The following is a 14,403-nucleotide window of genomic DNA, read 5'->3' as shown; positions in this document are numbered from 1 at the left end:
TCTTGACAGTTGAGGAAGCACCTAACTTTTGGGTTGACTTTTTTTCCCTGGTACCTCATTGCTATGGATACGTATCCCTTTACCAGTGTGTTGAACAGTGAAGGAAGAGGATAACACGCAATCAATGTAATGTATCTACCCCTGGTTGAAAACAAAAAAGCAAATAAGCACCAATGTAGAAATCAGTGAGATTGTACCCACAGTGGGTCTGATACAAACCCATACAATAAAGCAGAAGGTGAAGCTGAAGGGTAATATATGTGAAGGGGTGAACTTAACTGCGTCGGTGCGGCCGTCAAAACATATTGCCTCGGATGAACTGCAAAGCAAAGGCAAAGCATTCCACCCCATTATTGTGCGAGTTTGAGGGAAGAATCAATCTTTGAATTACTGTTTTCCGGCAAATATTGGTGTAAAATTACTATTGTCATGGCTCAGCGGGGACAAGGGCCTCAAAAAGGGGAAATAAGGATTACTGCGTCAGTTATATGGTTAAATTATGGCAGAATGTAAATCTTGTACTGACTCTATGTGTCCCAGTATGGTACGCAAGGTTAGACTTAGGAAGAACAGAGCAAGGGTGGGCAAAAACAATTGTCCGCAACGGCGGTATTAAAATTGAATCACTCGTCTGTTTACGGATTCGATTTTGTTAATTCAGAACTGCTTGTGTGGTCTCTATACGGGTGAGGCATATTTTATATTTGAGTAGACTATTGTCTTGTAAAACATTTGGTAGCTTTTCCTAACGTACGTCCTAAATAACGAAGGTTTTTTATGGCTTTAGCGGTATTGTAGCACATGCCTTTCGTTCATCAAAGTTTGTTGTTAAAGATAACATGAAGGTTATTGTAATTGTTTACCGTATAGAGAGAGCAGTTGTTGAGCGAGTAGCACAACTGCAAAGGGGCTATGCATGTACTGCAGGTTTCCATTACGGTCTTATTATGTTAATGTTTCGCCGCCACCTGTTTCACCACGAACACAAGACAGCAAAAGATCATTTTTTTTTAAATTTGGCGATTATTTTGGTAGCGGATTACCTGATAACACACGCAGTTGTTTGAATAAAGTTGTATACTGCATCTAACGTTACCTTGAAGGTTATTCGTCAGTAGTACAACAAGCAGCGGTCGAAGAACAGAGCCTAATAGAACCCACAGAAGAGGCAGCGTACTAGAAGATTCAGAAGGTAAAAACAGAATTAAAACGGAAAGAATGTTAGACGTTCATCCAACGAAGGATGGGTTTTTCAGTATTGCACTTTACTTACGCAGTAATTTAGAATAAATAGCAGTTTGAAACGCTTTTGAACGGTCTAATTATATAGCAACCACAGTATATGGCTATCATAGTCTATGCTGCAAAATATGTCATCTATAAATTCTACCAGTTTCGTCACGATGTAAAAGCTCGGAGGAAATTATGCTGCACTTTTGAAAGTACGGTATTTGATTCAAGGTACTCCATTATGTGTTAAATATTTGTGTTCGAGGAGCTTGATGATGATGATCGTTGGATGTTTATGGCGCAAGGCCAACTGGGGCAAAGAGCGCCAAAACAATAGTCGATGATAGGGGTGGAACCTTAAACACTAAGTAAAATCAGCAAAAACAAAAGTAAAATCACAACACGACAATGAGCATGGCTGGTGTATAGGGCCAGATTTCATGATGCGTGATAGGAAATGAGGTTTAAAAACTTGACGTCGGACAAATACTCAAACACACGTTTCACGGAAACAATGGCATCATCACCTAGGAAAAGCGATTGATATAGGGGAATATGTTGTCTGTAGAGTTCTCTGAAGTGTTTGTGTCGTGTTGTGTGAAGTGCCTTGCATGTGATTAGTATGTGCACTACGGATAGGGCCTCTCCGCACCTGCTGCACTGGGGTCTAGAAGATCCCGTCAGCAGATACGAGTGCGTCGCATGGGTGTGCCCTATCCGCAGCCTACCCAAGGCGACTTCAGTGTGTCCGTTGTGTGAGTCAGATGTGTACCGTCCCTAGTGTGGCTTTATTACATGTAGTTTGTTGTCTGTCTGTTCGTCCCAGTGTGTTTGCCATGTTCTGCGCAGGTGTTGTCTTATGTGTGGCTTGAGGTCTGTGTAGGGTACCGTTGTAATGTCCACAGTGTTCCTGAGTGCAGCCGCACCGGCCCTCTCGTCTGCCAACTCGTTCCCAGAGATCCCTGCGTGTCCTGGGACCCAGCAGAGGACCAGCTCATGCTTTTGTGCATACACGGACATGATAGTGCTGAATACAAGATTAACTATGTGGTTTTTGGGGGGCTTGTGCGATGACAGTGCGCGAACAACACTCAAAGAATCTGTATAGATGATGGAATTGGGAATTTGAGTTTCAAGATTGTGTCGTACAATCAGTAAAATCCCATACGCTTCTGCTGAAAAAATTGACGTGTGCACGCTCATGGTTCTGGCTGCATTGAAATTAGGACCATGAGCAGCGCACGACACCATACTGGAGGATTTAGAAGCGTCACTATAAAATTCTGCACATGTGTATTTAAACTGCAAAGACAGAAAGTGCTGCAGTATTGCAGCTCGTGGTACACGATTTTTGTCAAGTCTCATAAAAGAAAGATGGCACGACACCGGGCGAACTTGCCAAGGCGGTAAACTGTTAGAAAAGGATGACCTGTACACATCTAAAAACGAAGCACTTAGATCCGAGGCTCGCTCTCTCACTCTAAGTGAAAAGGGCACAGCAACGGATGGGCGATTTGCAAAGAGCATAGATGTTGATGTATCGTTAAATGACAGGATAAAAAGGATGATTATTCAGTGATGAAATTTTAAAAGCATATAGCAAGTCCATGTACTTTCGTTGGTTCTCAAGGCTCCACTTATCACACTCGACATACAGACTCTCGACAGGGCTAGTGCGAAAAGCACCCGAGGCGAGACGAAGCCCCAAGTGTAGCACTGGGTCAAGCATTCGCAACGCTGTTTTAGTCGCCGACCCATATACCACACTGCCATAGTCTAAACGAGACCCAACCAATGCAGTATACAAGCGAAGCAGGAGTTCTTTGTCGGAACCGTAGGATTGGTGGGAGAGAACCTTAAGTATATTCATTGTTTTGAGACATTTATTTTTAAGTTCCTTGATGTGGGGAATGAATGTGAGTTTGTGATCAAACACAACACCTAAGGACTTGTGCTCCTTGTTCACAGGAAGCGACACGCCATTAAGATGAATGTCTGGGTCCGGATGGACACCGCGCTTCCTGGAGAACACAACACAGGAGCTTTTTACCGGATTCAATTTAAAAACATTCTTGTCTGCCCAGCCGGCAAGTTTCTTTACACCAAGCTGGACTTGACGTTCGCAGATTGACATATTGCATGACTTATAGGATATCTGGACGTCATCTACATACATGGAAAAAGAGATTGTAGGTGGCAGTGCCTTACCAAGAGAGTTCATTTTTACTATGAAGAGAGTGCAGCTCAACACGCCACCTTGTGGCACGCCATTTTCTTGCACGTTAACCTTTGAGAGTGCACCACCGACTCTTACTTGGAACGTCCTGTCCGACAAGTAACTGACAAGAGCGTTCAACATGTTACCCGAAACACCGAATGACTTGAGGTCCCTAAGGATCCCATAACGCCAAGCGGAGTCGTATGCCTTCTCAAGGTCGAAAAACACAGTTAAACAATACTGCTTGTACGCGAAGGCATCCTTGATGTACGAGTCGAGAGCTAACAGTTGATCGTTCGTCGATCGCCCCACCCTGAAGCCTGCCTGGCAGCTCTCGAGAAGACCGTTGTACTCAAGGAAGTACACGAGCCTGCGATTTATCATCTTCTCGAAGAGCTTGCACAGGCAGCTCGTCAGGGCAATAGGACGGTAACTTGAGGGGGATGACGGGTCCTTTCCCTCCTTCAGGAAAGCTACAACTATAGCCTCCTTCCAAGAGTTTGGAATGTGCCCCGAAAGCCATATCTTGTTATATAGGTGTAAGAGTGTTAGAAGAGTGTCTGCGTGCAGGTGTTGTATCATTGTGTATGTGATGTTGTCTGGGCCTGGAGCTGAGGGTTTACACGTGCTCAAAGCAGCCCTCAGCTCATGCAATGAAAACTCTGAGTTATAAGAAGATGTTGACCTATTGTTATCTAGTATAGGCTTCTTTTCGGCCGTTTGTTTGTGTTTCATGAAAGTGTTTGTGTAGTGTGCGGAACTGGACACGTGTTGGAAGTGTTGTGCGAGGGTGTCAGCCTGGTCTTCGAGTGTGTCCCCTGTTGTGCGGACCAGAGGCAGGCTGTGTGTTTGTTGTCCTTTGAGTTTGCGTATTCTTGTCCATACTTTCCGTGTGTCAGTGTAGGAGTTTATTGATGTTATGAAGGAACGCCAACTCTCTCGTTTTGCCTCACGGCGCACACGTTTTCCTAACGCCTTGGCCCGTTTGAACAAAATGAGGTTACCCGACGTGGGGTACCGACGAAGGACACCCCACGCCTTGTTCTGGGCCTCTCGCGCCCGCCTACAGTCCTCATTCCACCACGGCCTCCTCTGGTTGGGCGGGGCACCAGAGGCGTGGGGAATGGACTTTTCGGCGGCGTCGAGGATGTGCGCCGTGAGCAGTTGGGTAGCTTCTTCAACGTGTAGGTGTGTTATGGTTGTGTGGCGTAGTTTGGATGTCTCTGTAAATGTATTCCAGTTAGCTCGTGCTTCATTGAACCTATTACGGGAAGATGGACTGCTTGGGCCTTTACCTATGTATGTGACCGAGGTGGGGAAGTGGTCACTGCCATATGGGTCAGTTCCCACTCCCCACTCGACAAGAGGAAAGAGAACTGCGGAGCCAATAGCCAAGTCAAGACATGAGTATGTGTTGTGACCTATGTTATGGTATGTAGGCTGTTTATTGTTGAAAAGGCATGCTCCAGAAGATGTAAGGAATTTTTCTATCAGGCGACCTCGGGCATCCGTTCTGGAAGAGCCCCAAAGAGAGTTGTGAGCATTAAGGTCGCCTGTAAGGATGTATGGTTCGGGCAGCTGGTCAACCAGCGCCTCGAAGTCGGAGCTCGTAAGTGAAACATCAGGAGGAATGTATATGGAGCATACCGTTATCAACCTATTAAATATTATTAAGCGTATTGCTACAGCCTCAAGGATAGTGTTCAAGGTGACAGGGTGGCATGCTAAGGATTTCCGGACGATTATGGCCACACCGCCAGAAGAGTGTGTGCAGCCATCCCTGTCTTTCCTGTATACCAGGTAACTATTCAAGAAATTTGTGTGTTTAGAATTAAAATGTGTTTCCTGAACACACATTACACTTGGCTGATTGGTATGCAGAATCAAATACACGTCGTCAAGATTATTCAGAAGGCCTCTGCAGTTCCATTGAACAATATTTTCTATTCCCATTATTTAGTGTGAGAGCTACTGGAGTGTGTATGTTTATGTGTCGTCTTTCGGGGCTGTGACTCTTGGATTGGGCTTTTTGGGCGGCCTATCTGAAGGCTTGGACGTCGGAGGCCGCTCCTTGCGCTGCGTTGCAGGCAAGAACGGCACGACGTCCATCTCGTCGTCTGATGTCCTGGGTGTGCCCGTCGAACCGGGCCCCCCGGACTTGGCCCCCCTTCGGGGGCCCTTCGTTTGAGCCGCCACCGCCGGTGGTGTCGGAGGCACCAGAAGTGGCACGGGCTGTGTGGTGGCGGTGGGAGCCGGTGCGGGGCTCGTGGTGTCCATGGCACCCTCCAACGCACTGGACGATGGGGAGGCACGGACGGGAGCGGCACCGGTCCCGACGGAAGAGGTTGCCACCACAACCGCTGCTGGCTCAGCGAGCGGTGCGGAGGCGGGTTGGGCTGCCAGAGGCAACCCAGGGGGGGGGGGGGCGGGGGCGGGACCAAGTCCGACTCGCGATACTGGGTCCCCTCCGAAACCAGACGCCGCTCCGCCCCCCGGCGAGCTGCGTCGGCGTACCTGCCCAGAGGGAAGGAGGCGAACCTCTTCCGCGCCTCTGAGAAGGTGATGTTTTCGGTTACCTTGATGTTTATGATTTTCTTTTCGAGTTGAAATTTTTCACATGTCCTGGAGTAGGCCGCGTGTGGACCCTGGCAGTTTATGCAAAGAGACTGTTGCGCGTTACAATTTTCGGACGCGTGGTCGTGCTGGGCGCATTTCGCGCAGGTAAGTCGGCCGCGAAAGGAGTTCGTGCCGTGCCCGAACCGTTGGCACTTGGAACAGCGCCGCGGTTTCGGGATGTAAGGCCGGAATGGACATCGCACGAAACCTGCATTGATATATTCCGGAAGGCTCGACCTGTCAAACGTTAGGATGAGGTGCTTTGTTGGTATGTGTTTATCATCTCTTCGTATAGTTATTCGCCTGACCGCTGTTACGCCCTGGCCACGAAGGCCCTCCAGCAAGTCTGCTTCAGTTTCATTCAGTAGGTCATAGTCGGAAATCACGCCCTGGGAGCTGTTTAGGCTGCGGTGGGGCGTGACTCTGATTGGCAGATCGGCGATGCTGGTTTGAGCAAGAAGTTTTTTGGCCTGATCCTGGCTACTGACCTCGACAAGAATTTCACCGGTTCGATGTTTTTTGGCCTTATACGACCTTCCTACAATACCGTCAAGAAACTTTGAAATGAGAAATACCGACTGTGAAGCAAGGGGTTTTGATTGGTCTACAGATTCCATCACGATGAAGCGAGGATAGTTATTCGGTTTCTGAGGACTCAAGTCAGGAAGTGGTGGAAAGGAAACTTCGGTGCGGCCCCTTTTCGGGGGCCGATCACGTCTGGGGGGGGGGTTGGAAAATGCCATATGATACATTGGAAAGCAGGGAGACGGGGATACTTTCTCCTTTGACCTTACCCTGGTAGTCAAAGAGGTCCCGGAGCTGCCTGCCTGGTAGACAGGCAGGGAGCCCATCGGCCGGAGCTTGACCAAGGCTCCGACGGCCACCGTTTACGGCTTCTACCCTTCACCTTTAAACACATCGCCACGGTTGGACACGGCTTATGTTGGGAGCTCGGGGTCCGCGGTGTCGCTGCTCACCGTCACCATGAATACTCAAGGTGCCCCGTGCGGGGTCGAGGAGCTTACTTGAGTGTACGGTTATAGACATCGGCCTGTAGTTCGAAAGGAGTTTGTGATCGCCCACTTGAAAAAAAAGGTAATACCTTTGACGGTTTCCATACTGTAGGTACAATGCCAGTGGAGAGGAGAGCGATTTTCGAAAAATGATAATGGGATAACGCGATGCGCAAAGTATGTAGGTTACGAAAGATCGACTCGAAATATTGCCAAGTCTCGCACATTTTTCTGTGAATAAAGATTCGGATCCCTTGTCTACTGCTGTAACATCGGCTATGCAAGAAGCGCTCAAAAATGAGAGAATAACGCAGTTATCGTCAGCGAACACTGAATTAAAACAGGCGTTCAAGGCCATCTATATTATTATGGAATCGGAGAATAATCGGTCTCCAGGAAAAAATCAGGTAAATTATGTGTGAGTTGGTGAAACAGATTATCAGAATTAACGTGGGTTAGTCTTCCATAGCCCCTACAGCTTGAAGCAAAACAGAAATTTTTAGCTCTCTTAGTTTTGCCATGCAGACGCTCATTGACCTTTAAAAAGCGATGAATGCGGGGAGAATTGCCGGGATCTTTCCGACGCCGTAAATGGTAAACTTTTCGTGATGCCTGAAAAAGGTCGCGGTTCACCCAAGTATGTTAAGTTTCTTTTTCTTTGTTTCAACAGCAACGAAGCGGTCAATGGAACATTTAACGACACTTGCAAAGTAATATATAAGAATATACACTTCGCTATGGAGGTTTACGCCACAAAAGTGATGAGTAATGCAAGCTAAAGTACCGATAGTAGAGGCATCGTCAGTGCGATTGATGTCATGAAACGTTGTGAAGAGGGTACATGGTTAAGATAATGGAAAGAGAATTGATACAAGAACACCTCTGTGGTCCAAGGTACCATCAGTTATATTGTCACGAGGCCAGAAATGACGCAGCTGCCTTCAAGGAAAAACAAGTTTGTTTGACTGAATTTGTGCTCCCTTAACAACTAAAAAAATCCACAGGCATCCAAGCAGCAGTCAACAAAGTGACGTACGCAAGCGAGTTTCGGCGAATCGAACGCCGCGGCGTCTGCTCTGCGGCCATTCATCTTCTTGCGTGGGTGTTTCTCGAACCGTCGAATTACATGAAACACACTGTGGATAAACTAAGACAATTCTAGGATAGTGGTGATTGGGCGAAACATTCTCCCTCTCAAATGGGATGATCCGTGCGGCATCAGCAAGAAAGAATGGAACATGCGCTTCATACAGGACACAGATAACACAGCCTGGACCAGCCGGGCGTCAAAAGACAGAACATAAATAAACAAATCCTATGCATTGTTCGCGGCAGTATCAAAGAAGATAGTCTATACGCGTCTAGAGTTTACAAAAAAGCAGTTAAATCATTGCAGTCAGCAAAGCAGGATCATCGACAACCCGAAAAAAATTCGAGATTTAAGGAAAGGGAGAAAGGGAAGGTGGAGGAATAATTTTTTATAAACATACAAGGGAGTATTTTTAATCAAACGCCATCAATTGAAAGCTGCAGCGTGGTTATCACCAAGGGTTCAGGTTTATTTTGCAGTATGGACTGCGGTAGCCAAATTGATACCACATTTACAGGCCTTCCAGCGGAATGAAAAGCTAGGATAGTTGGTAATATTGCTTTTCAACACCTTCATAATGCGCAACTCTAAAAAACGTGACACAAACTAAGGGAACAGAGAAAGAGCCTCAGTATACGAAAAAAATAATTAAGTTGATATATTTTCAGTATTGGCCGGTAGGAACAGGATGCCAGAAGTAATGTCACACGCGTTGAAAAAAGTTGGTTCCAGGTACAATGTTAAGGTTCTGTTGACAGCATAAAACAAAGTTTGGACGGTTTGTTCTTGCTCGATAAAATATTTTCTGGTGACCATCGCGCACGCAGGAATGAATGAAGAGTGAAACACGAAACGAGTCATGTCATGTGCAATGTTGGCTGTTTTTACGCGCGTCCACTGGCTTGCGGTAGCGAATGCGTAGGACAAAATACGCCAACTTGCGCCTCAGAGGGCATGAAGTGTCCCTGAAAGAGGCTGTGTGGTCACATCTCACGGAGCATTGAAGGAAATCCCGGTATCCTGGTGGTTGCAGGCCTTTTTTCTAGTATAGAAAAATTGTGTCCAGGGAAATAGCTGAGGCGTTCAAGATAAGCCCGAGAGGGGACGATTGTGTCACTCACGAACCTATTGCCTTACACGCGAAAAAGATTGCGTATCTTGGTAAGAATAGAGTTTCACACCCTGTGGCAGACGTTGAAGCTGCTTTGTTTTTGTTTTTGTAGAGTTTTATAGTTTTTTGTGGTTGTTGGGTTCTTCCCTACTGATTATTGGAGACGCATGTGTCGTCTGCTCACTGGAAGGGGATATGTTCTGCGTCTTTTCTGATTAACCTTCATTTGTGAGCAAGCGCTCGTCCTGTGTTCCCTTCGCTCGTGTCGCGTTCTTTATTGCAGCGTTTCTTCAAAGTTTTACTGTTACTGTGTGAAACACAGTACTGAAAACCTTCTCATGTTCAAGGGATTTATACATTTTTTCCAAGAACACGCAAACTGTCTCTTAACTTTGCCGAATATTCTTCTGCGGATGTCCGTTCATGGTTTTCTCGTGCTCTAGCTCATCCCTTGGACCACTGATTTTTTCTATGTAATAATGACCCAAGGAGTGATGTAACGTTCAGTATACGACTTTATGCAGACGACTACGCTTTATATAGGGTCATAAGCTCACAAAAGGATCACCGACTTCTAAACGAATCTTTTGCTAGCTTCTATTCCTGGCGCAAGAACTTGCACACGCAAATTAACTTTCATAAGGATATTATCTTAGCCTTCAGTACATGTTTATCTCCTTTTCAGTTCTTCTAGTGGTTTAACAACTGCTGTCTCTCTAGGACAAACAATTACAAGTATCTTCGTGTTATCTTTGACACAAACTATCATGAGCAATACAACTATATTAGATCCGAGATCTAGCCGTACAACCACCTCGTTATATAAGAAACAGGTTAGCTAGAACTTTTAAAGGTACCTAATTGCTGATGTAGAAGACATAATTCTGCTCTATTATCGAATACGCCTCACCCTTGTGGCACCCGCACAAGCAGCTCGAAATATTTAAAATCGAATCTGTCAAAACAAGATCTGTCAAAACAAGAACCAAAGTCACCCAATCTCTAGAATCAAGTGCCATACATTATCAATGAATAGTTCTTTCTTTCCTCACGCAATAGCAATTTGGAATTCTCTACCCAAAGACATAGCTTCATGCCCTAACCGAAAATTATTTCGCAAAAAACTTGAAACGGCGAACCTTTCAGCCTTCACGTAATACCCCTGCCGAATCGATTGTGAAAATCCCGTTGTCACGTTCTCTCTTTTTTTCTGTCTCTCTCTCTCTCTCTAATTATGTTTACAATAGTTTCGCTATTCCTAACTGATGTTGCTTTTTATTGTAGTCTTCTTGTTGTTGTTATTTTCGGTGTATGTATTCTTATACTTTGGCGCAAGCCCCCCCCCCCTCCTTAAGTAATGCCTTCGGGCCTTCAAGGAGCAAATAAATGAAATGAAATGTAACGTTTAGAGTTATACGCCGTTGATACAGCAGATATTTTTCGGCCACCCTTGCACTTTTGTTGCTAAATCTAGCCTTGCTTACCACGCGCAGGCGCATATAGTCGCTGAAACCTCTACATCCTGTCGAATATTCGCCACATCACTCACTCCTTAATCACAATTTGATGCCCGCATCCTCGCGGAGACATCACAATCGCAGTGTCACACCAATATTGGCCTCAACTCACAATTCAAACAGTTTTTTCTTTCACACAATATAGGGGTGGAATGCTTTGTCTGGTACTGTTCGTGCACTGCCACAGCAACATTTTTTGACAGGCGCGCAGACGCACTAGTGCTAACCCCCTCACATGTTTTTCCATCCGACTTCATTCTGTGCATGGTGTCTCTGAACCTGTCTACTGGTTGTTCATTGTGGTTGTTTGCTTTTTTTTCAATCATTTGACATTTATCGCTTTTTTCAGACGGGCGTAGGTAAAAACATCAATTGTGCGTTATCATCTTTCCTCATAGTACAGAATATTGTACACCCACTTCTGCTATACCCCTAAGCAAAGGTGAAGTTTCTTGTAATAATAAATAAATCAATAAACAAATAAAAAACAAAAATAAATATATAAGAAATAAATAAACAAATAAATCAATCAATAAATAAAAGTGAAAAATTAAATAAATAAATTATTAATGAAAAGCCTACACCATCTTCCCATGGGGAACCCCGCTGAGGATGGGAAGCATCATGGGGGTTCCGTGGGGTTCCATTGTGTTACCGTTATGGTGAGTGATCTGGTGTTTAGTAGAGCCAGAGGTAATTCCACGTCCCGGCCAACACCGGTGGCAAAGGCACGCAAGTACTGTTGTGTGACGGTGAGTAGGCGGTGGTTCTCGAGGCGCCGAAACTCGTCCATCATGTTCTTGTCGATGTTGTTGTCTCTGTGGTAGAATCGGTAGACTCCGTCTGCGTTGGTGGGGTAAAGGTTGTTGACGTTGTTGCACCGGCTGAGAGTACATACACGTCCTTCTCTTCGCAGCTTTGTCTTCTCCTCCTTCTTCTTCAGTGGTTCCTCTACGGGAAGATGATGACGGTGGTTGAACGCGAAGCTATGTCGTGATGGATTGCAATGTACACACCCTCCTCTTCGCAGCTTTGTTTTCTTCTCCTTCTTCTTCAGCGGTTCCCCTACGGGAAGATGACGACGGTGGTTGAAACCGAAGCTATCTCGTGATGGATTCCGTGGTTGGCCAATCCCTAGGGGCATCCTGCCACAATAATCATGAGATGCGCTGCGGGCGGGCATGGACAACTGACATGACCCCGAGCAAGAGATGCTTCGCATCTAAGCGTTGGTGAGGTAAAGGTTGTTGACGTTGGTGTACCGGCTGAGACCAACGTACAAGCCCTCCTCTTCGCACCTTTGTCTTCTCCTTCTTCTTCAGCAGTTCCCCTACGGGAAGACGACAACGTTGGTTGAACGCGCAGCTATCTCGTGATGGGTTTTCTGGTTGGCCAATCCCTATGTGAATCCTGCCACAATCATCATCAGAGGCGCTGCGGATGGCTTACTGACCAGTGACATCTCCTGGAGCAGGAGATGCTCCGCATTTAAAATATAAATGAATTTCCCTCACTAGACCTGTAACCCACCCGCTACCGGCCGGAGACGACAAAGACGACGAAGTGGCTGTGCCCAAGCGCGCGCGATCTTAAGGCTGCCATGCCCATTCTTTAAATAGGTCGCTTCACCCCATTCCATCATTCGTATCACCTGCGTCCTCCCGCCTCGTAACAATATATATATATATATATATATATATATATATATATATATATATCTATATATATATATATATATATATATATATAAGGTTAGTAGAGACAGAGACAAACGAGAATGACGTAGAAAATAAAAATAAGTTTACTGACGTTTCAGGGAGAGGACTCCCTTTCTTCAGAGTCTCCCTTTCTTCAGGGAGTCCTCTCCCTGAAACGTCAGTAAACTTATTTTTATTTTCTACGTCATTCTCTTTTGTCTCTGTCTCTACTAACCTTATTTTTTTCGCGCTCTGTGTGAGTTTTTATTTTTTCAGACTATATATATATATATATATATATATATATATATATATATATATATATATATATATATATATATATATATATATATATTCTTACGAGACGGGAGGACGCAGGTGAGACGAATCGTGGCATGGGGTTATATATATATATATATATATATATATATATATATATATATATATATATATATATATATATATATATATATATATATATATACGAAGACAAGTCTCTGCTCAAACGTGGACAACCATCGTGATTTGTACCTTGTTCGAAGTTTTCTTTTATATATATTGTAGCAAGGCTAATGAGCAGCTCTTGTAACGCCATCACATTATCAGGGTATGCGCCACATCAAGGAAGAGGGCCATGCGATAGTGTTCAATCTCTGCACGACGGTATGCACGCATGGTGGCAGCAGCGAAAGAAGTGTGGCCGAATGTGCTCGTCGCGGGAGTTCGGCAATCGACTGCACGCTTGTACCTGAGCACGCTTCTGCTCCTGCCAATACACGACCTTCGGTCCACTACCAGAGGGTGAACTATATCCCTTACAAGTGGTGGAGGTCAGGTGTTTCGGTCCCACCCTGGAGTTACGTAACCGAACGCTGTCCACGATGAACCACAAATCCATCCAGCAGTCTTCGTAGTCGGCACCAACCGTCATCTGCTATTGCGCACAGCTCCAGCGGGATCCACCCAAATACAACGGCACAGACGACAATTATACTGAGTACCGGCCTTCCTTGTACGAACGTGTGAGTAACCACAATCAATGGCGTACGAAGCAGAAATTGATCAATATCGCCTTCTCTCTCAACGGCCTCGCGGAAACGTGGTACAAAAATAACGAATCCCGCAATAAGACGTGGTCCTCCTTCCGCTATAACTTCGTCGAAGTCTTCGGGTGCCCGATGGTGAGCAAGCTTCGTGCAGAGCAGTTTTTACACGTGCGAGGACAGCAGGCTACGGAGGCATTCACTAGGTACATAGAGGATGTCATCGACCGGGGCAAGCGCGTCAAATATTCCATGACAGAAACAGAGAGGGTCCAACACATCTTGAAGGGAGTTGATGACGACGCTTTGCAGATGTTACTAGCCACGGACCCTCGAACTGTCGCTGACGTCATCTACGTTTGCCAGTTTTGACGAGCTGCGAAGGCAGCGAGGCCTCAGTCGGCAAGGTTGTCTTCGGGAAAAGCCCGGGTCAAGTGTGGACGCAGTGTATGAAGGGGACCTTGCGGTGTTTGCGCGAGTCAAATATTTCATTCGCGAAGAGGTGGCCCGCCAAGTCTCCGTCCTTCCTTGCATCTCAGACCCGCCTTTCACCCTGGCGCGTTCACGTCAGCATGTTATCTAGGAAGAGGTCGCTGAGGCACTGCCAGCGGCTCAGCATAACGCCTCGGTAGCAGGACAGCTATCCCACCAGCCTGATTCGTTTCCTCGCCGAACTGTTGGATACCCACCTGCCGCTTCCTTTCCTGCCGCTTCATTTTCACCAGCGCCCCGTGTCCGCGCTTCTTTACTAGCACGACCGCCGATAAGCCCGGTGAGCAGTCCCCAGCTAACCGGTGCATGGTGCACGCAGGAAAGTCGTCCGATTTGTTTCGCATGTGGAACACCAGGTCATGTCTCCCGCTACTGT

The sequence above is a fragment of the Haemaphysalis longicornis genome, unplaced genomic scaffold (assembly GCF_048455015.1).
Source record: "Haemaphysalis longicornis isolate Haplotype H1 unplaced genomic scaffold, Haemaphysalis longicornis Haplotype H1 scaffold_16, whole genome shotgun sequence".
Classification (NCBI taxonomy): Eukaryota; Metazoa; Arthropoda; class Arachnida; order Ixodida; family Ixodidae; genus Haemaphysalis; species Haemaphysalis longicornis.
Note: the sequence above shows the minus strand (reverse complement) of the source record.